Source organism: Sapajus apella, unplaced genomic scaffold (genome assembly GCF_009761245.1).
Source record: "Sapajus apella isolate SASKATOON/1434 unplaced genomic scaffold, GSC_monkey_1.0 scaffold37, whole genome shotgun sequence".
NCBI lineage: Eukaryota > Metazoa > Chordata > Mammalia > Primates > Cebidae > Sapajus > Sapajus apella.
In genome coordinates, this window is record NW_022436977.1 from 12,935,572 (window position 1) to 12,956,839 (window position 21,268).

General features: G+C 38.3%; 1 protein-coding gene and 1 long non-coding RNA gene across 9 annotated transcripts in view; both read left to right on the forward strand.

Moving 5' to 3' along the window:
- MYO5A (myosin VA) overlaps window positions 1–21,268 on the forward strand; it is a 217,738-nt gene that overhangs the window by 49,938 nt on the left and 146,532 nt on the right. The window lies entirely within an intron of this gene.
- LOC116564366 overlaps window positions 1,435–21,268 on the forward strand; it is a 21,541-nt gene continuing 1,707 nt past the window's right edge. The window contains exons 1-2 of the long non-coding RNA XR_004274864.1: window positions 1,435–1,958; window positions 8,292–8,302. This is a non-coding gene — a long non-coding RNA (uncharacterized LOC116564366). The remainder of the gene's footprint in view (window positions 1,959–8,291; window positions 8,303–21,268) is intronic.

Consider the following 21,268-nt stretch of genomic DNA (forward strand, 5'->3'; position numbering starts at 1 on the left):
ATTTGCAACAATTTGAAAAAAATTTCAGATGAAATACGTAGCCTAGAAATATTTTAAAACATAAGAAAAAGGTATGTAATGAATGTATCAAGTATATGTAAATACTAGTCTATTTTATCATTTACTACTATAAAATACACATAAACCTATTATAAAAAGTTAAAATTGGCCAAACGTAGTGGCTCACACCTGTAATACCAGCACTTTGGAAGGCTAAGGCAGGTGGATCAATTGAGGCCAGGAGTTTGAGACCAGCCTGGCCAATGTGGCAAAACCCTGCCTCTACTAAAAGTACAAAAATTAGCCAGGCGTGCTAACACATGGCTGTAATTCCAGCTACTAGGGAGGCTGAGGCAGGAGAATTGCTTGAACCGAGGGGGCAGAGGTTGCAATGAGCCGAGATTGCGCCACTGCACTCCAGCCTGGGAAACAGAGCGAGACTCCATCTCAAAAAAAAAAAAAAGAAGTTAAAACTTACATAAACATCGACTGCACGTGGCACAATTCACAATTGAGAGAAATATAAACAAACATAAAGACATAACCACACAAAATTAACTGCAGTACACAGGTACTACTGTAGTAATTCTGTAGCCACATCATGGTGCTATTGCTTGAGTGAGCTCAAAAGTTGTCAGCCTTAAAATGTGTGACACTAACCATCCCCTTGTGAGCAGTTTGTCTCTCCAGTACATTGCATATCACAACAAAAAGTGATCTTCTCACAGTTCCCACATATTTCTCATTGTGTTTAGTGCAATATAGTAAACCTGACAACTTAAGACAAAAGGAAGATGAAGGATCTAAAGTTGAGGAACTTAATGCCAGCAAAGGATAGTTTGATAATTTTAGAAAGAGGTTTACATTTTTTAAAACGTCAGGATAACAGGAGAAAAAACTTCTGCCAACCAAGAGGCAGCAGATGAGTTCCCAGATGCCATTAAGAAAATCACTGAGGCTGAGTGTGGTAGCTCACACCTGTAATCCCAGCTCTTTGGGAGGTTGAGGTGGGCAGATCACGAGGTCAGGAGTTCGAGACCAGCTTGGCCAGTGAAACCCCGTCTCTACTAAAAATACAGAACTTAGCTGGGCATGGTGGCAGATGCCTGCAGGCACAGCTATTCAGGAGGCTGAGGTAGGAGAATCGCTTGAACCTGGGAGGTGGAGGTTGTGGTGAGCTGAGATTATACCGTTGCACTCCAGCTTAGGCAACAGAGTAAAACTCCATCTCAAAAAAAAAAAAAAAGAAAGAAAATCACTGAAGACCAGACCCAGTGGCTCATGTTTGTAATCCTAGCACTTTAAGAGGCTGAGGCAGGAGGATCCCTTGAGCCTGGGAGTTTGAGAGCAGCCTGGGAAACACAGGGAGACCCTGACTCTACACAAAATTTAAAAATTAGCCAGGCATGGTGGTGTGTGTTTGTAGTTCCATCCACTCAGGAGGCTGAGGACGGATGATCACTTGAGTCTGGCAGGTTGAGGCTGCAGTGAGCTGTGACTGGACCACTGCATGCAAGCCTGGGTTAACAGAATGAGACCCTGTCTCCTCCACTCCAGCTCTCCCAAAAAAGAAAATAATTGAGGAGAAAGGATATCTGCCTGAAATAAGAATGAGTGAGAGAGAGAGAGAGAGAGAGAGAGAGAGAGAGAGAGAGAGAGTGTGTGTGTGTGTGTGTGTGTGTGTGTGTGTGTGTGTGTTTTAAGACAGAGTCTAGCCCTGAACTGATTTTTAATGCAGACAAAGTACCCTATTCTGGAAAATAATGCCACAAAAGACACTTATTAATAGGGAAGAGAATTGAGCACCAGGATTTAAGGCAGGAAAGGACGACAAGATAACTGTACTACTGTTTTGTGCAAATGCAGTCAAGTTTATAATCAGGACTGTCCTTATCTATAAAGCTGCTAATCCATGAGCCTTGAAGGGAAAAGATGAATACCAGCTGCTAGTCGTTTAAGTGGACAGCAAGATGGTCTAGACAACAAGAACCCTTTTTCTTTTCTTTTCTTTTCTTTTTTTTTTTTTTTTGTGATAGAGTGTCGCTCTGTCGCCCAGGCTGGAGTGCAGTGGTGTGATCTCAGCTCACTGCAACCTCTGCCTTCCGGGTTCAAGTGATTCTCCTGCCTCAGCTTCCCAAATAGCTGGGAATACAGGCACACACTGCCATTACTGGCTAATTTTTGTATTTTTAGTAGAGAAGGGGTTTCACTGTGTTGGCCAGGATGGTCTTGATCTTGTGACTTCATGATCTTCCTGCCTCCCAAAGTGCTGGGATTACAGGATGAGCCAATACACCCAGCCAATTTTTGTATTTTTAGTAGAGCCAGGGTTTTATATATATGTTGGCTACGCCGGTCTTGAATGCGTGACCTCGAGTGATTTGCCCACCTCGGCCTCCCACAGTGCTGGGATTACAGGTGTGAGTCACCACATTCAATCAAGAACGCTTTTTCTGAATTGGTTCCATTGATACTTTGTCTCTGATGTAAGGGAGTACCTTGTCAGTTAAGGGATAGCCTTTTAAAGTTCCTTTGATATGGACAATGTCCCTGACCACCTAGAACCCCATGAATTCAAAACCAAAAGTGCCAGAGTGGTCTACTTGCCCCTAAACACAACATCGCTAATTCAGCCTCTAGATCAGGGGCTTTAAGCTTCATTACACATGGTACTCTCTAGAAAGAATTGTCAATGCTGTGGAAGAGGACCCCAACAGAGAGAACGACGTCAGTGTCTGGAAAGACTACACCTTTGAAGGTGCCATTATTGTTATAGAAAAAGCTATGAAAGCCATCAAGCCCAAAACAATAAATTACTGCTGTAAAAAACTGTCTAGATGTTGTGCGTGCCTTCATAGGATTTACAACAGTGCCAATCAAGGAAATCATGAAAGAGATTATGGATGTGGCAAAAAGGGTGGGGAATGAAGAGTTTCAGGCTATGAATCTTGGAGAAATTCAAGAGCAAATAGATACCACACCAAAGGAATTAACAGAAGCCAACTTGATGGAGATGAGTATTTCTGAAGCAGTGCCAGACTGTGAGGAAGAAGATGTAGAAGAAGCAATGTCAGGAAACAAATTGACATTAGACGATCTAGCAGAAGAGGTCTGATTTTTCAAGACTGCTTTTGACTTCTTTTACAACATAGACCCTTCTATGATATGGCCACTGAAACTAAATCAGACAGTTGCAGAAGGGTTGATATCGTTATAGAAACATTCTTAGAGAATGGAAAAGCAAAAAAGACAGAAATTATGATGTGTATCCGTAGTTACACACGTGCCTGCCTCTTGTGCCTCCCCTTCTATTTCCTCTACCTCTTCTCCCTCTGTCATCCCTGAGACAAGACCAAATCCTCCTTTGCTCTTCCTCCTCAGCCTACTCGATCTGAAGATGACAAGGTGAATGCCTCTATGATGCTCACTTCCACTTACTAAATTGTAAATATACTCTTTTCCTTTTGATTTTCTTAATAATTCTTTTCTCTAGCTTACTTTATTGTAAAAATATGGTATTTAATACATATACAAAATATGTGTTAACTGTTTATGTTATCAATAAAGCTTCTGGTCAACAGTAGGCGATTAGTAGTAAAGTTTTTGGGGAGTCAAAAGTTATACACAAATTTCCTACTCTGCAGGAGATTGGCACTGTTTATTCACATGTTGTTCAAGGGTAAACTGTATATTATTATAGGTATATTAACCTTTATACTAATATACATATATGAATTAAACTTTGTATAATTTCCAGTTTTTCACTTTTACAAACAGTGCTGCAGAATATTTTTAGAAATTATTATTTGTATTTTTTAGTATCTCCTTGGGAAAATTTTTATATATGGACTTTCTGATTCAAGGATATGCATATTTTAAAAGCTTTTGGTTTTATTGTAAAAATAGTACTTATGAAAAAATGTAAAATATGGAAGTATGTAAATTACAAAATTGAAGATTCCCTCACTATCTATTTCAGTATGTGTCCCTGAAATATATATTTCACATTGTTAAAGAAATTACCAAATTGATCTCTAAAAGATTGTGCCTGTTTCTTCTGTTACCAAAATATGGAAATACCTGTTTGTCCACTTTCTTCCCGACACAGGTTATTATAAATCCTTTAAATATTTTCAAATTCAATATGCAACTTTTTCGTATTTTATTATTATGTTTTATAGAGGCAGGATCTGTGTCACCAAGGCTGGCGTGCAGTGGCATAGATCACTACAGCCTTGAACTCCTGGGCTCAATAGATCCTCCCATCTCAGCCTCCCAAGTAGCTGGGACTACAGGTGCATACCATCACACCCAGCTAATTAAAAACAATTTTTTTTTTTTTTTTTTTTTTTTTACATTTTGTGTTGGGTGAGGGTCACTTTTTAGGTCATAGAAGGTTTTTTCTTGCTGTTTCCTCACTTGGTGGAAGGCATAAGAGGTTTCTCTTGGCTTCTTCAATAAGGCCACTAGTCCCATTCAGGAGGAAAGAACCTTCATGACCTAATCACCTTCCAAAGATCTTTTTTTTTTTTTTTAAAAGAAAGAGAGAAAGAAAGAAAGAGAAATGTATTAAAAAATATATATTAAAAAACAATTTTTTAATATATTTTTGTAGAGATGGGGTTTCACCATCTTGCCCAATCTGGGCTTGAACTGGGCTCAAGCATTCCTCCCATCCCAGCCTCCCAAAATGCTGGGATTATATCTGTTAGCCATTGCACCTGGCCTAATGTTGTATTTTAAATTTGCATTTGCTTAATTATTAGTGAGATTGAACATCTTTTTTTTTTTTTTTTTTTTTTTTTTTTTTTTTTTTAATTCTTCTGAGACAGGATCTCACACTGTCACCCAGGCTGGAGTACAGTAATGCAACCTTGGCTCAGTGCAGCCTCTGCCTTCCCAGCTCAAGCGATTCCCCCGAATAGTTGGGACAATTTTGTGTAGAGATGAGGTCTCACCATATTGCCCAGGATGGTCTCCAACTCCCAGGCTCAAGAAATCCTCATGCCTCAGCTTCTCAAAGTGCTGATATTACAGACATGAGCCACTGTGCCTGGTCCATCTTCTCTTATGTTTAACTTTTTTAATGGTGCTTCTGTTCACTACCTGTTTTTTCTTTTTCCTATTTGCCACTAGGTTGTTTTATCTTTTTCTTATTAATTTGTTGATATGTGAGGTTTTGTTTTATGAAGCTTAATCTTGCTGGACATAAAATTATTGATTACTAGTTTTTTTTTGTTTTTTTTTTTTTTTTTCTTTCTTTCATCACTTTGAAAATGCCATCCCATTCTCTTCTGGCCTGTAAGAGTTCTGCTGAGAAGTGTGCCATTAGTCTGGTGGGGTTTCCTTTACAAGTAACTAAGTATGTTTTACTCTTGCTGATGTAAAATTTTTTTCCTTCACTTTGACTTTAGACAGTCTGATGATAATATCCTATGGTGAAGTGTTTTTTTTTTTTTTTTTGTAATTTATTTTCCTGGGGATTGTTGGGCCTCCTGTAGTTGCATGTCTAAATCTTTTTCTTGTCTTGAGAAATTTTCATTATTTCCTTAAGTAGGTTTTCTTCCTCCTTGAGAATACCAATAATTCTTAAGCTTGGTTGTTTTGTGTAGACCGTAATATCTTGATGTCTTTATTCATTTTTTTTCCTTACTTTTATCTGATTATTTCAAAAGACCTGTCTTCAAGTTTTGAGATTCTTTTTTTTCTGCTTAGTCTAGTCTATTTTTGAAGCATTTCAAAAGTATTTTGTACTTCCTTCAATAATTTCTCAGACCTAGAATTTCTGTTTATTTTTGAAGTCTGTCTCCTTGTAAACTCCTCATTCATATCCTAAATTGATTTTCTGATTTTCTTTATATTAGTTTTCAGGTTTATCTTACATCTCATTGAGCGTCTTTAAAATCAATATTTTGAATTATTTATCGATATTTCAAGGATTTTTTTTTCTGGTTAGGAACTATTGCCAGATAATTACTATGTTTCTTTGAGGGTGTCGTAATACCTTGTTTTTTCATACTTCTGTATCTTTATGTTTATCTTCTGTGTATCTGAAGATGTGACTATGATGCTGATTGGGTAGAGCCATTTGTCTGTGTGTGCAGTGGCAAAGGCTTTGTATGATTTTCTTGGATATACATAATCTTAATGTGGTAGCTTTCTTGAATGCTGGTTGTAGTGGTGTACTAGGCAGGTGAGCAGGCACACAACCTCCTGTGCAGCTGTGATGGTATGAGTGATGGGGGCAGTGGTGTGAGAAGCTCTTCTTGTTCTCAAGTGCTATGCTCTTGTCTTAGTTGTTGCAGTGGGCTGTTTAGGCTGTCCCAGATAGTGGATTGGGCCATGGAACCCACAGGGGCCTGGATTTTGCACCCATCTTGGAGTGGGGAGCAAAGCTAGGATGGAGCTAAGTTAGGTAGGCTTACACCCAGACCACCTACCCTGATGGGAGTGGCCGGACAGTCCTTAGGCCTCTGGTGAAATACCTGGGTTAGGACTGACCACTGTTATGCTGATGTCTCAGCATTGGAAGGGAGGGTCGTTTTACCTTCACAACCTTGGCCAGCAGACATGGGACCTGCTTCCCTCTTACACCCAGTCTTGGCAGGGTTCATGTCCTCATCTCAACTATGTTAGCCAGTCTGGCTGTTCACTTAGTCACTACAGTTTGCTTCGATTCTGCAGTGCAGCCTTGGGATATAGGAGTCACTGTCCATCTCAGTACCACTCCTCCCTGGCACCTCTCCTACTCTGGTCCATGGGTGGGGTTGGGGGGAGCCCAGTTTTAGCACCAGCGGCCGGAGCCCATACCACACTCATTTCTCCGTTCTGGCTGTGGAAGCCCCTCCCACAGGTTTCAGTTCCCCAAGTCCCAGCCTGAGTCTCTCTAATGCCAAAGACTGCTGCTATGGCTAGCTCCCAGGCGTGCAAGGTGCACAGCTTGCTAAGAGCTAGGAAAGCGAATAGTGTCCTGTTGTAGGTGTCTAGGTCTGAAGGAGTGCCTGGGATATTTCCTTGAGCAGTTCCTTCTCACAGTCTCCTGGCTGCTCCCTACATTAGATCTAGGGCTTAGAAGGGGCAAGGTGCTTTTCTGTGGTCTGGATTGCACAATTTCCTGCTGGAAAAGTGGACCGCAGAGAGATACCCACCCTCTCCCACATTGGGGATTCATTCCTGGCTTTTGGCCAGTCCTGGCCATACGGGCTACCTACCCTCCTTCTCCTTCTCAGATTTTGAAGTTTCTTTTTGCTTTTCTGTTGAACTCTTGTTGCTTTTCATGTCAAACATATTATCATAGATAATATGTTAAAGTGTGATTATCTCCACACTATTTTGGTTCTTCTAAGTTTATAAAAAAAAAAAACCTAGAAAAGCCTCTAGTGCTAGAAAAGCCTCTAGTCAGCCATTTCGGGGGAAAAACCCCCAAGATATGTCTTTTTTAAAATGATTTGTAAGAGTTCTTTTAAAAAGTCTTTTTAAATTTATTTTTTTTATTTTCTAGAGGCAGAGTCTTGCTCTGTTGCTCAGGCTGGAGTGCAGTGGCATGATCATAGCTCACTATAATTTTGAACTCCTGAGCTCAAGCAGTCCTGCCTTGGCCTCCCCAGTAGCTGGGACTACAGGCAAGAGTTCTTTATACATTAAGGGAATTTGTTTTTTTTACAGATATATTTTTGGTCACCCTATATTTTGGCTTTGTTTATGATGTATTTTGCCACCCAGAAGTTTTTTATTTTTCTGAAAAATATTTTGTGGCAACCATTCTTTCAAAACTTAAGACCTAGATCAACTTTCATAGCTGCTTTTCTCAGCTAAAATTAAGCTAAAAGTACACTTAATAAAAGACGCAGGGATAGGGGAGCATGGGAAAGGTAAGAGAGCATCATGTAGCCCAAAGTTTAACAGTTCCACTTAAAGATGCAGGGTTGCGGGGCTCTTTTGCTTAAGGTGACTCAGCTAGCAGCAAGATGGCCTACTCATTTCCCTCTCAAAGCCAGCTCCTTATAGAGTTCCCTAATAATCTTAGCCTGGCCTTACTACCAAGATTGCTGTTTCCAGGTCAAGAATCTCTCTTGTAGCACTCATCATTAATCAGGCAATACCAGTGAAATTTCCCTCCTGGCCCCTGCCCTTTGGTAAAGCTGACTCCCAGTACCATCAGTATAGTCTCTATTTGCCTAACACTGAATGACAATTTAGAAGCAATTATGTGTATATTAGGTAAATCCTGTCTACAGGCAAAATATGAGTGACAGTACGTAACTAGGAAAATGACTAATCGTAAGCAGGAGTTGTACAAGATGTGCTTTTGCTTATGATTAAAAGACTGCTGATTAGAACTAGGGTGTTAGAAACATCTGGTCATTCATTACTCTGCTTAAAAGCCTGTGACGAATCCCTGTCTCATGCAGTATAAAGGCCAAACTGCCTACCATGGCATATGAGGTCTTTCACATCCTGCTCCTAACCTATTTTTTCAGCCAGCTAAACACAATGCTAAGCATTTTCATTTCACCCATATTTATTGAGTACATGCTAGTTACCAAACATTGTTCTAGGTTCCGGTGTTAGTTGTCCCTGGCCTCGCATGCTTTCTGGCTAGTTAGGGACACAGAGAATCCCACGTAAGCAAAACAATCTGTAGGGTAGTCAGGGTGGACTTTTTCTGAGAAAAACACATATAAACTGAGACCAGAAGATTGAGAAGGAACTAGCCCTAAGAAGAGATGGGAAATAAGGGGAGGGTGTTCTAGGCAGTGGGCACAGCAATGGCCTTGAACTTGTAGAGTTTGGGTGTTCTAGGAACAACAGAAGGTTGGGACAGCCAGAGCTCAGGGGAAGTGACAAGACCCCAGTGAGTTGCTATTAAACCTATGGGTAGGGGCCAGATCACATAGTACATTGTAGGATATAGTAAAGGAATTCAGATGAAGTGCAATGAGGTGCCTGAATCTGGGTTTGACCTCAGGCCAGGCTGGCGACAAGACCATGTAGTGGTTTTAAGCTTTATCTAATTTATCTGCATCACAGCTCTCTGAGGTAGATATTACTAATAACCAGTTTTATGGATGAGAATCCTGAGGAAGAAAATTAGGTAATTGGTCAAGGTCACACAGTTGGAAAGTATTGGAGCTACTGGATCTGTCTGACTCCAGAGCACATGTTCTCAAATTTAATTGTGTATACATCTAATTGCTTTATTTTGTAAGTAAGGGAATTGAGATTCAGAAAAATTAAAAATAAGCTAGAATAAGTAAGAGGATATGAGGCACTGTTCAAAAAATTTAGGCTCTTCCTCCATCTGGAAAGATAAAGAATTTTCTAGGAGATGGTGGAAGCTTCTAACACTATGAGGCCCCTGAAGAGGGCATTGCTGACTTGTTCACTACAAAAATAACTCAGGCATCTTTTGAAGCTTCAGAGAAATAATTCACAGGTCAAATAAAAGGAAGTGCTTTTGATACAGTTGGTAGCTGATTATTTCAGATACAGATTAACAATAAAATGTTTCCAGTAGCTTTTAGGAAGTCTGCAGAATAAGTTAGCAAAAGAGAAAACCTCTTCTGTACAAAGCACACTAAAATACTGATGAAAATGTCTGTAAGGTAAGTTTAAATAACTAAGAAAATGAGGAAAACATGAGTACAGGGAAACTGAAATTTTATAATAATAAAAAATGAAAGCAATTTTAGTTGTAATAGTTTTATAATATTTAAACATTTTAGTTTTATATGTCTTCAGAAAAAAACACTTATGGATGATTTTTAAAAATATAACTGAGAAGCCACCATAGAGGGATAAAAGAAATAATATATTTTCTTAGTTTTTACAGAGAAAATGAAGTTCTTATTTCTAGAGAAATCCATATTGATCTGGAAAGTGTGGTCAAGTTACTGCCAGGATGCCAGCTTTATACCTGGGGAAAAGGCTGAGGCACAAGTTCTTTTAGAATCTTGTTTGCTTATGCTGCATTTCTCTCTCAAAATACTCTCTCAGCATATACAGTTGGAGTAACTCTCACTCAAGAAAAAGTGTCCTTTAGTTCATGAGACTTTTACAACCTGAAATAAACTGATGATCAATTTTGATCTATTATGATTCCCGTTGTCCTGTCAGTTTCCGTCTACTGAGAGCATCCTACCACCCAATTTAGAATGATCTTCTCTATGAATTCAGTCATACCATTTAACACCTGAGGGCTGTCAGAGTTCAGGGAAGCAAAGGGTATTCTTGGTCTCTCTAGAAGTTTGGAAATTACTGAATGAGAATTTCATAACCTTTTTTTTCGAGACGGATTCTTGCTCCGTTGCCCAGGCTGGAGTGCAGTGGCACAGTCTCGGCTCCCTGCAACCTCTACCTCCAGGGTTCAAGCGATTCTTCTGCCTCAGCCTCCCAAGTAGCTGGGACTACAGGCGTGTGCCACCACACCTGGCTAATTTTGTATTTTTAGTAGAGATGGGGTTTCACCATGTTGGCCAGACTGGTCTCGAACTCCTACCTCAGGCGATGCACCCGCCTCAATTTCCCAAAGCTCTGGAATTACAGGCATGACCCACTGTCCCTGGCCAATAACCTTAATATCTAATTATTTCTGCTGCTTGGTTTTCTAGTAAGTGTCTCATCATGATCATGGCCAGCAGCTGGCTTGGGTCTAACATCACTTCTGTGTTCTCCTCTTCCTTCAGGATTTCTCTTGGTGATCTGCCTTTTTGGTACTTAGTATGCATACAGTTGTGCTTTCAAGATGTCAAATGAACACAGCAGCTTTATATTATTAGCTTAACTTGTAGTATATATTTAAAAATATTAATGTCATAAAGTAGAAATTGTGGGTTTTGATCAAACTTTTTTTTTTTTTTTTTTTGAGATGTAGTCTTGCTCTGTCACCCAGGCTGGAGTGCAGTGACATGATCTTGGCTCACTGCAACCTCCACCTCCCAGATTCAAGCGATTCTTCTGCCTCAGCCTCCTGAGTAGCTGGGACTACAGGCATGTGCCACCATGCCTGGCAAATTTTTGTATTTTTAGTAGAGATGGGGTTTCACTATGTTGGCCAGGCTAGTCTTGAACTCCTGACCTCGTGATCCACCTGCCTCAGCCTCCCAAAGTTCTGAGAATATAGGGGTGAGCCATCACACCTGGCCAATAAGATGGTTTTTATAGGGATTCTGTTGAGCAAAAGTCTACCTAAGCTATGGGGAGAGGAATAGGTAGCATATAAGATTTAAATATGAGCAAGTTTTAACTAACCTAAAGGCTCTTCATGCTTACTCATGTTCTCTTCATCACCTTTAAAACAGCTTCCTATTGTGAAATGCTGTTTTGTTTGGGCAAGCTAGCCTGTTGTTAAGCTTGAGTGACTAGGTTTCTGTTTTTTACTCATGCTTGTGGTTGACAGCAAATTACAGTATTATTTTTAACATTAAGATGATTTATTGTTTATTAATAATCGGAAAAAAGTGGGCAAAGGATATGAACAGACACTTTACAAAAGAAGACACACAGGAGGCCAACAAGCATATGAAAAAATGCTCATCATCACTGGTCATTAGAGAAATGCAAATCAAAACCACATTGAGATACCATCTCACGCCAGTTAGAATGGCAATCATTAAAAAATCTGGAGACAACAGATGCTGGAGAGGATGTGGAGAAATAGGAACACTTCTACACTGTTGGTGGGAGTGTAAATTAGTTCAACCATTGTGGAAGACAGTGTGGTGATTCCTCAAGGACCTAGAAATAGAAATTCCATTTGACCCAGCAACTCCATTACTGGGTATATATCCAAAGGATTATAAATCATTCTACTGTAAGGACACATGCACACGAATGTTCATTGCAGCACTGTTTACAATAGCAAAGACCTGGAACCAACCCAAATGCCCATCGATGATAGACTGGACAGGGAAAATGTGGCACATATACACCATGGAATATTATGCAGCCATCAAAAACAATGAGTTGTGTCTTTTGTAGGGACATGGATGAACCTGGAAACCATCATTCTCAGCAAACTGACACAAGAACAGAAAATCAAACACCGTGTGTTCTCACTCATAGGTGGGCGTTGAACAATGAAAACATATGGACACAGGGAAGGGAGCATCACACACTGGGGTCTGTTGGGGGGAAATAGGGAGGGACAGTGGGGGGTGAGGAGTTGGGGAGAGATAGCATGAGGAGAAATGCCAGATATAGGTGATGGGGAGGAAGCCAGCAAATCATGCTGCCATGTGTGTACCTATGCAACAATCTTGCATGTTCTTCACATGTACCCCAAAACCTAAAATGCAATAAAAAAATAATAATAATCGGAAAAACATCAGACAATGTTTGCTGTAAAAAAAATTACAAAAACAAAAATTAACCACTGCTATGATTGTAAGTGTCATATCATTTTCCTTTTTACAAAATGTACATATTGGTAGGGCACATTGGCTCGTGCGTGTAATCCCAGCACTTTGGGAGGCTAAGGCGGGAGGATCGCTTAAGCCCAGAAGTTGGAGATTATCCTGGGCAACAGGTTGACACCCCATCTCTGCTGAAAATACAGAAATTAAACAGGCATGGTGGCATGTACCTGTTGTCACAGTTACTCAGGAGGCTGAGGTGGGAGGGTCACCTAAGACCAGGAAGGTTGAGGCTGCAGTGAGCCATGATTGTGTCCCTGTACTCTAGCCTGAGCAACAGAGCAAGACCCTATCTCAACAAACAAACAAATATATGTATTGTTTTCACTTAAAAATATATTGCAAACACTTTGGCCACATATATTCTACTCACAGATATTTTATGATCATCTATATTTTATGTTACTATTTCCTTTAAAATTGTGCTGAATTTCCTTAGTCAATTTTTTATTGTTGGTCCTTTCAGTTTCTTTTTGTCGTCTTTTCTTTTTTTTTTTTTCAGGGAAAAATTATGTTATTAAAATCTTTATATAGTTTAGGTAACTTCTTTAAGCTGTAACCCTACAAATATTACTGGTAAATCCCAGCTACTTGGGAGGCTGAGGCAGGAGAATCTCTTGAACTTGGGAGGTAGAGAGTGCAGTGAGCTGAGATCACACCATTGCACTCCAGCCTGGGCAACACAGTGAGACTCCATCTCAAAAAAAAAAAAAGAATTTTTTTTACATTTTTAAGATTTTTGAAAAAAAGATTGTCAAGCTTCCTTCCCAGAAATGCTATGAAGATTTATATGCTGAAAACCAGTGCCTGAGATTTCTAATTCCCATGCCCTTGCCAGTATTTTCAAATTTCTAATATTTTAAAATTTGACAATTGAAAATGGTACCTTTTGAAAAATTAATTTATGAAGGTTATAAAATAATCAGTCTTTTTGTTTTTCTATTTATATTCTATATGTATTTATGCAGTACTTGTGATATTTTGATACCTGCATAGAATGTGTAATGATAAAACATGGTATTTAGAATATCCGTCCCCTTGAACATTTATCGTTCTTTTTTTTAGACAGAATCTTGCTTTGTTACACAGGCTGTAGTACAGTGGTACGAACATGGCTCACTGCAGCCTGGACTTCTTGGGCTCAAGTGATCCTCTCACCTCAGCCTCACTAGTAGTTGGGACTACAGGTGCATGCTGCTATGCCCAGCTAATTTTTGTATTTTTTGTAGAGATGGGGTTTCATCATGTTGTCCAGGCTGATCTTGAACTCCTGACCTCAAGTGATCTACTTGCCTTGGCCTCCCAAAGCTCTGGGATTACAGGCATGAGCCACTTTGTCTGGCCATAATTATCATTTCTTTGTGTTAGGAACATTTCTAGTCTTCTTCTAGCTATTTTGAAATACATAATACATTGTTGTTAGCTATGGTCACCCTATTGTGCTGTTGAACACTAGCAGTTATTTCTTCTAGCAGTATGTTTGTAACCGTTAACCAGCCTCTCTTTGTCCCTCCACTCCCAGCACACACACCTTTCTAGCCTCTGGTAATTATACGTCTACTCTCTACCTCCATGAGATCCACTTTTTTTTTTTTTTTTTTTAGCTTACATATGAATGAGAATATGCCATATATATATATGTATGTATGTATATGTATTTTGGCTTTGTTTATTTTACTTAATGACCTCCAGTTTCATCCATGCTGCTGCAATGACAAGATTTTATTCTTTTTAATGGCTGAATAGTATTCTCTTATGTATATATAACAGTTTGTCAGTTGTCTGTTGATGGAATCAACTTAGATTGATTCCGTATCGTAGCTATTATGATTAGTACTGCAATAAACATGAGGGTGCAGATATGCTTTTGATATACTGATATTCTTTCCTTTGAGTAAATACCCAGAAGTGGGATTGCTGGATTGCTGGATTGTATGGTAGTTCTATTTTTAGTCTTTTGAAAAACCTCCATACTCTTTTCCATAATGACTATACTAATTTACATTTCCACCAACACTGTATAAGAATTTCCTTTTCTCCGCATCCTCAACAGCCTCTGTTATTTTTTGTCTTTTTGATAAACGTCGTTCTAACAGGAGTAAGATTTTATCTCATTGTGGTTTTGATTTGCATTTTCCTGATGAGTAGTGATGTTGAGCATTTTGTCATTTGTATGCCTTCTTGTGAGAAATGTTTGGTCAGATCCTTTGCCTCCTTTTTTTTTTTAAATTTTTTTTGAAACAAGGTCTCACTCTGTCACTTAGGCTGATGTGATCACGGCAAACTGCAGCCGTAACCTCCCAGGATTCAAGCAGTTCTACCACCTCAGCCCTAGAGTAGCTGAGTAGCTGGGACTACACCACATCTGGCTACTTTTTGTGTCTTTTGTAGAGATGGGGTTTTGCCATGTTGCCCAGGCAGGTCTCGAACTCTTTGAGCTCAAGCACTCTACCTGCCTCAGCCTCCCAAAGAGTTGGGATTACAGGCATGAGCGACCACGCCAAGCCCCTTTGCCTACTTTTTAACGGGATTATTTGTTTGTTTGTTTGTTTGTTTTGTTTCATTTTGCTGTTGAATTGAGTTCCTTGTATATTCTGGATATTAGTCTCTTGTTGAATAAAAAGTTTGCAAATATTTTCTTCAGTTCTGTTTTACTCTGGTAGTTTTTTGTTGTTGTTGTTGTTGTTGTTGTTTTGCTGTGTAGAAGCCTTTTAGTCCTATTTGTCATTTTCGTTATTGTTTCCTGTAATTTTAAGGTCTTACCTATAAAATATGTATCCAGACTGATGTCCTGAAGTCTTAGCCCAATGTTTACATCTAGGAGTTTCAGGTCTTACATTTTAAGCCTTTAGTCAATTTTGATGTGATTTTTTTTGTGTATGTTGAGAGACTGGGGTCTAGTTTCATTCTTCTGCATACGGTTATCCAGTTTTCCCAGCACCATCTATTAAGGCAACTGTCCTTTCCAATTGTATGTACTTGGTGCTTTTTTCAAGAATGAGTTGGCTGTAAATATATACATTTATATCTGTATTCTCTATTCCATTGATCTGTGTGTCTGTTTTTATGCCAGTACGATGCTGATTTGGTTACTACAACTTTATATTATATTTTGAAGTCAGTTAATGTCAGGCCTCCAGCTTTGTTCATTTTGCTCAGGTTTGCTATGTCTATGTGAGGTCTTTTCTGGTTCCATATAAATTTTAGGATTCTTTTTCTGTTTCTGTGAAGAAAATCATTAATATTTTTGAAAGGAATTACATTGAATCCATAAATCACTTTGGGTAATACTGACGTTTTAACAAAATTAAGTCTTTCAACCAACAATCGTGGAATATCTTTCCTTTTTTTGTGTGTCTTCTTCTTTCATCAGAGTTTTATAGTTTTCCTTGTATAGATGTTTTACTTCTTTGTTTAAATTAATTTCTAGGTATTTTATATTATTTGTAGCTATTATGAATGGGATTAATTGTTTTCTTTTTCAGATTGTTTGCTCTTGGCATATATAAATGCTACTGGTTTTGTATATTGATTTTGTATTCTGCAACTTGACTAGATTTGTTTATCAGTTCTAACTTTTTTTTTTTTTTTTTGGTGGAGTTTTTAGGGCTTTCTGAATACCAGATGGTGTTATCTACAAGCAAAGATAATTTGCTTTTAGTTCGGATGTCTTTTTTTCTTTCTCTCATCTGATTGCTCTGGTGAGGGCTTCCAATATTATGCTGACTAAAAGGAAATCCTTTTGTTGTTCCATATGTTAGAGGAAAGGCTTTCAATTGTCCCCATTCAGTGATGTTAGCTGTGGGTTGGTCATATATGGCATTTATTATTTTGAAGTATAGTCCTTCTATATCCACTTTGTTGAGAGTTTTATTCTTATAATGAAAGGATGATGAATTTTATTGAATGCTTCTTCAGCATATATTGAAATGATCATATGTTTTTGTTCTTGGTTCTGTTGTTGTGATATCTCACATTTATTGATTTGTGTATGTTGAACCATCCTTGCATCTCTGGGATGAATCCCACTTGATCATGGTAAATGATCTTTTTAATGTGTTATTAAATTCAGTTTGCTAGTTTTTTTTTTTTTGAGAATTTTTTCATCTATATTTATCAGTGATATTAGCCTGTAGTTTTCCTATTTTGTTGTCTCCTTTTCTGATTTTGGTATCAGATAATGCTGGACTTGTAGAATGAGTTTGGAACTATTCCCTCCTTTTCAATTCTTTTGAAGAGTTTGAGTAGAATTGGTATTAGTTCTTCCTTAAGTGTTTGATAGAATTCAGCAATTAAGTCATCAGATCCTGGGCTTCTTTTTGTTGTTGTTGTTGTTGTTGTTATGATTCTGATCTTATTACTTATTAATTACCCATTATCAGTTCAGGTTTTCTATTTTTTCATGATTCAATTATGGTAGGTTATATGTGTCCAGGAATTATCCATTTATTCTAGGATTTCCAATTTGTTGGCATATAGTACTTCATATCTCTAATGGTTCTTTGTATTTCTGTACTCTCAGTTGCTATGTCTCCTTTTTAATCTCTGATTTTATTTATTTGTGTCTTCTCCCTTTTTTCCTTAGCCTTGCTCAAGGTTTGTCAGTAGTTTCAAACAGTAAACTTTTTGTTTCATTGACCTTCTGTATTTTTTATTTAGTCTCAATTTCATTTATTTCTGCTCTGATCTTTATTATTTCTTTTCTTCTACTAATTTTAGGTTTGGTTTGTTCTTGCTTTTCTAGTTCCTTAAGGTGCACCATTATTAGATTGTTCATTTGAAGTCTTTTTACTTTTTTGATGTAGGCATTTATTGCTATAAGCTGTTCTCATATTACTGCTTTTGCTGTATCCCATAAATTTTGGTATCTTGTATTACAGTTGTTTTTTTTTTCAAGAAAATTTTAAATTTTTATCTTAATTTTTTTCATTGACCCTTTGGTCATTCAGGAGAATGTTGTTTAATTTCCACGTGTTTGTGAATTTTCCAGGGTTCCATTGAGGTCAGAAAATATACTTCATTTCTCCTTTTTTGAATTTGTTGAGACTTGTTTTGTGGTCCACATTATGTTCTATTCTGGAGAATATTTTATGTGCTGATGAAAAGAATGTGTATTCTTCTTCAAATGGATAAAATGTTCTGTAAATGTTAGTTAGGCCTATTTGGTCTAGTGTGTAGTTTAACTCTGATGTTTCTTTGTTGATTTTCTGTCTACGTGATCTGTCCATTACTCAGAGTGGGGTGTTGAGGTCTCTGACTTTTATTTTATTACAGTGCATCCCTCTCTTTGACCTATTAATGTTTGCTACATATACTGGGGTGCTCTGGTGTTGGATGCATAGATATTTATAATTGTTGTATTTTCTTGCTTAATTGATAACTTTAATATCATATAGTGACCTTATTTGTTACTTTTTACAGTCTTTGACTTGTAGTCTGTACTTATCTGGTATACTTATCTGGTATAAGTATAGCTACTCCTACTCTTTTGGTTTCCACATGCATGCAATATCTTTTTCCATCCCTTCACTTTCAGTCTTTGTATGCCTTTACAGGTAAAATGGGCTTCCTAGGGACAACAGATAGTTGACTCTTGTTTCTTTTTTGATTTAGCCACTCTATATCTTTTTTGATTGGAGAATCTTATCCATTTACATTCAGTGTTACTGATAAGGAAGTAGTATCTACTGCCATTTTGTTGTTTGTTTTCTGGTTATTTTGTTACTTCTCTCTTCTCCATCTCATGCTATCTTTCTTTGTAGTTACGTAGTTTTTTCTAGTAGTATGTTTTAATTTGTTGCCTTTTATTTTTACTGTATCTTTTATAAGTTTTTACTTTGTGGTTACCATGATACTTACAGAAAACATCTTATAGCCATAATAAGTTATGCCAAGGAGATGACTATTTATCTTAGATCACAGACCAGACAGAAATGCAGAAATAACTTTTTTTTCAAAAAAATCTCTATAATTTAATTTCATTCCCCCTACCCTTTCACTTTTTATTGTCTCAATTTATATATTTTATATTGTTTATCTCTTAACAGGTTCCTGCTGATATTTCTTTTTTTGATAGATTTGTCTTCTAAACATTATATTAGAGTTATGAGTTGAAAGCACATCACCATTGCAGTATTCAATTATTCTGAGATTTTTTTGCGTACCTATTTTTACTCATGAGTTTTATGCCTTCGCATGTTTGTTTTTTCACATTAGTGTTTTGGTTTTTTTTTTCTTCTTCTTCCAAATTAAAGAACTCCCTTTAATGTTTCTTATTAGACAGGTCTCGTGGTGGTGAATTCTCTCAGCTTTTGTTTGGTGGGAAGGACTTTCTGTCTCCTTCATGTTTGAAGGATAGTTTTGTTGGATATGGTATTCTAATATGGCAGGGTTTTTTTTTGTCTTTCAGCACTTCGAAAATGGCATCTCACTCCCTCTTGGCTGATATACTTTCCCTTGAGAAGCCTGTTGCAAAATGAATTGGAACTCCTTTTATATGTTATTTGCTTCTTTTCCCTTGATACTTTTAGGATCCTCTCTTTGTTCTTGACTGTTGAGAGTTTGATTATTATATGTTTGGGGTAGTCTTATTTGGGTGAAATCTATGTGGTATTCTATGACCTTCCTATATCTGAATATTTATATCTTTCTCAAGTTTTAGAAACTTTTCTTATTAATATTTCTTTGAATAAGCTTTCTTCCCCTCATTCAACTTCCTCTTGAACGCCAATAATTCTTAGGTTTAGTTGTTTAGGGTAATTTTCAATATCTCCTAGGCAGATCTTCATTCCTTTTTATTCTTTTTTGTTTCTCCAATGGCTGCATATTTTCTTTTTTTTTCTTTTTTTCCTTCTCTCTCTCTCTCTCTCTCTCTTTTGGTTTTTGGCATGGAGTCTCACTTCATTGCCCAGGCTGGAGTGCAGTGGTGCCATCTTGGCTCACTGCAACCTCTGCCTCCTGGGTTCAAGTGATTCTCTTGCCTCAGCCTTCCAAGTAGCTGGGATTACAGGCATACACTACCATGCCTGGCTTAGTAGAGATGGAGTTTTACCATGTTGGCCAAGTTGGTCTCAAATTCCTGACCTCAGGTGATCCACCTGTCTTGGCCTCCCAAAGTGCTGCGATTATGGACATGAGTCACCATGCCTGGCCACTGTGTATTTTCAAATAGCTTATTTTTGAATGCATTGTTTCCCCTGCTTGATTCACTCTGCTGTTGAAAGCCTCTAAGGAATTTTTCAGTTCAGCAAATGTATGTCTCATTTCTAAGGTTTCTGTGTGATTTTTGAAAAATTATTTTAATCACTTTGTGGCAGATTGTTTTTCTGTGTTTGCTAGGAGATCGCTGAGTTTTCTTTAAATTTCTATTTTTACTTATTTGTTAGAGAGCTCACTTATTGCTGTCTTGTTAGGATCAGCCACTATTTTCTTATTTTGTCTTGTTTGGGGAGGCCTTAGGTTTGCTGGTCATAGGTTTGTTTGCTGTTGTTTCTTGTGGATGTACATCTCTGTGTTTGCATTTAAGGATTATTTACTCCCATTTTCTCTGTCTGGCTTGTTTTATTTTTTATTAGATATATTTGCTTAGAGATTCTTTGTAAGTTATCTTTAAATATCTTTTTTTCCTGCTAGATCTCTGCCTTCTTTTTTGCCACTAGATGGTGCCTTAAGCCCAGATTTGCCTTGGCTGTAGTAAATGATCTGAGTGCTGCCCATTCTGAAGAGAGTGGCCCTAAAGGGAATATCCTGTCAGTGTGGAAAGGCTGGCTAGGTATTTGTACTCAGGGGAATTGTGGAATATACCTCCTACAGTATGGTACTGCTGAACTCTGATTTGGAGTCTCCACTGAGTTTAACAGCAGAGTTTCCAGGGCCCTGGATGATGGTCCTATATCCTCTCTTTGTTTCTGGCTGTCCTCAGGGGTATTTCACCCTTCAGGCACTCATGCTGTTTCCCGTGGGTTGAGACAAGGATAGGTCTTCTGCCAGGTAACCCAAGATGGTGGGGAAGTTGCTTGTGCACCTTGATCTCATTTTTTCCAGTGTAGAAACTCAGTCAAGGGAAATTTTCCTTGCACTTGGTGCCAGACAGATTTGATGGAGCTGCGTCATTGATATAGGAGTCTGATTATCTTTCCATCTGCTCAGAGAGGTTTTTTTAATACTTTTCTGTGGCCCTGGGAACTGTCCCATCCTCGTTTTAATTCTGGGATATTGACGGTGATAATCTTGCCATTATATTTTTGTTTTTGGTTTTCAGTGCAGGGAGGGGATGGTGAAGTCAGCTTGCTTCTGTGCCACCATTTTGGAGAAGAATCTGCCTACATTTACTCAATTCTGACATGCACATTCATTTTTATAGTAGGAATGCATTTATTATTGATAGTGTCTAAGATTTGATGAAATATGACATACATTGATTCATTAGGTAATTATTGTGCATCTATTATAGATCAGACACTATGTTGGGCTGTGGCATCAATTGTAGTAAAACAGACACACCTTCCTATCTTCATGGTCTTCATAGTGAAGAAAAAGTACAGCATTATGTGACAAAATGTAACAGTGAGGCCGGGCGCGGTGGCTCACGCCTGTAATCCCAGCATTTTGGGAGGCCGAGGCGGGTGGATCATGAGGTCAAGAGATTGAGACCATCCTGGTCAACACGGTGAAACCCCGTCTCTACTAAAAATACAAAAAATTAGCTGGGCATGGTGGCGCGTGCCTGTAATCCCAGCTACTCAGGAGGCTGAGGCAGGAGAATTGCCTGAACCCAGGAGGTGGAGGTTGCGGTGAGCCGAGATCGCGCCATTGCACTCCAGCCTGGGTAACAAGAGCGAAACTCCGTCCCAAAA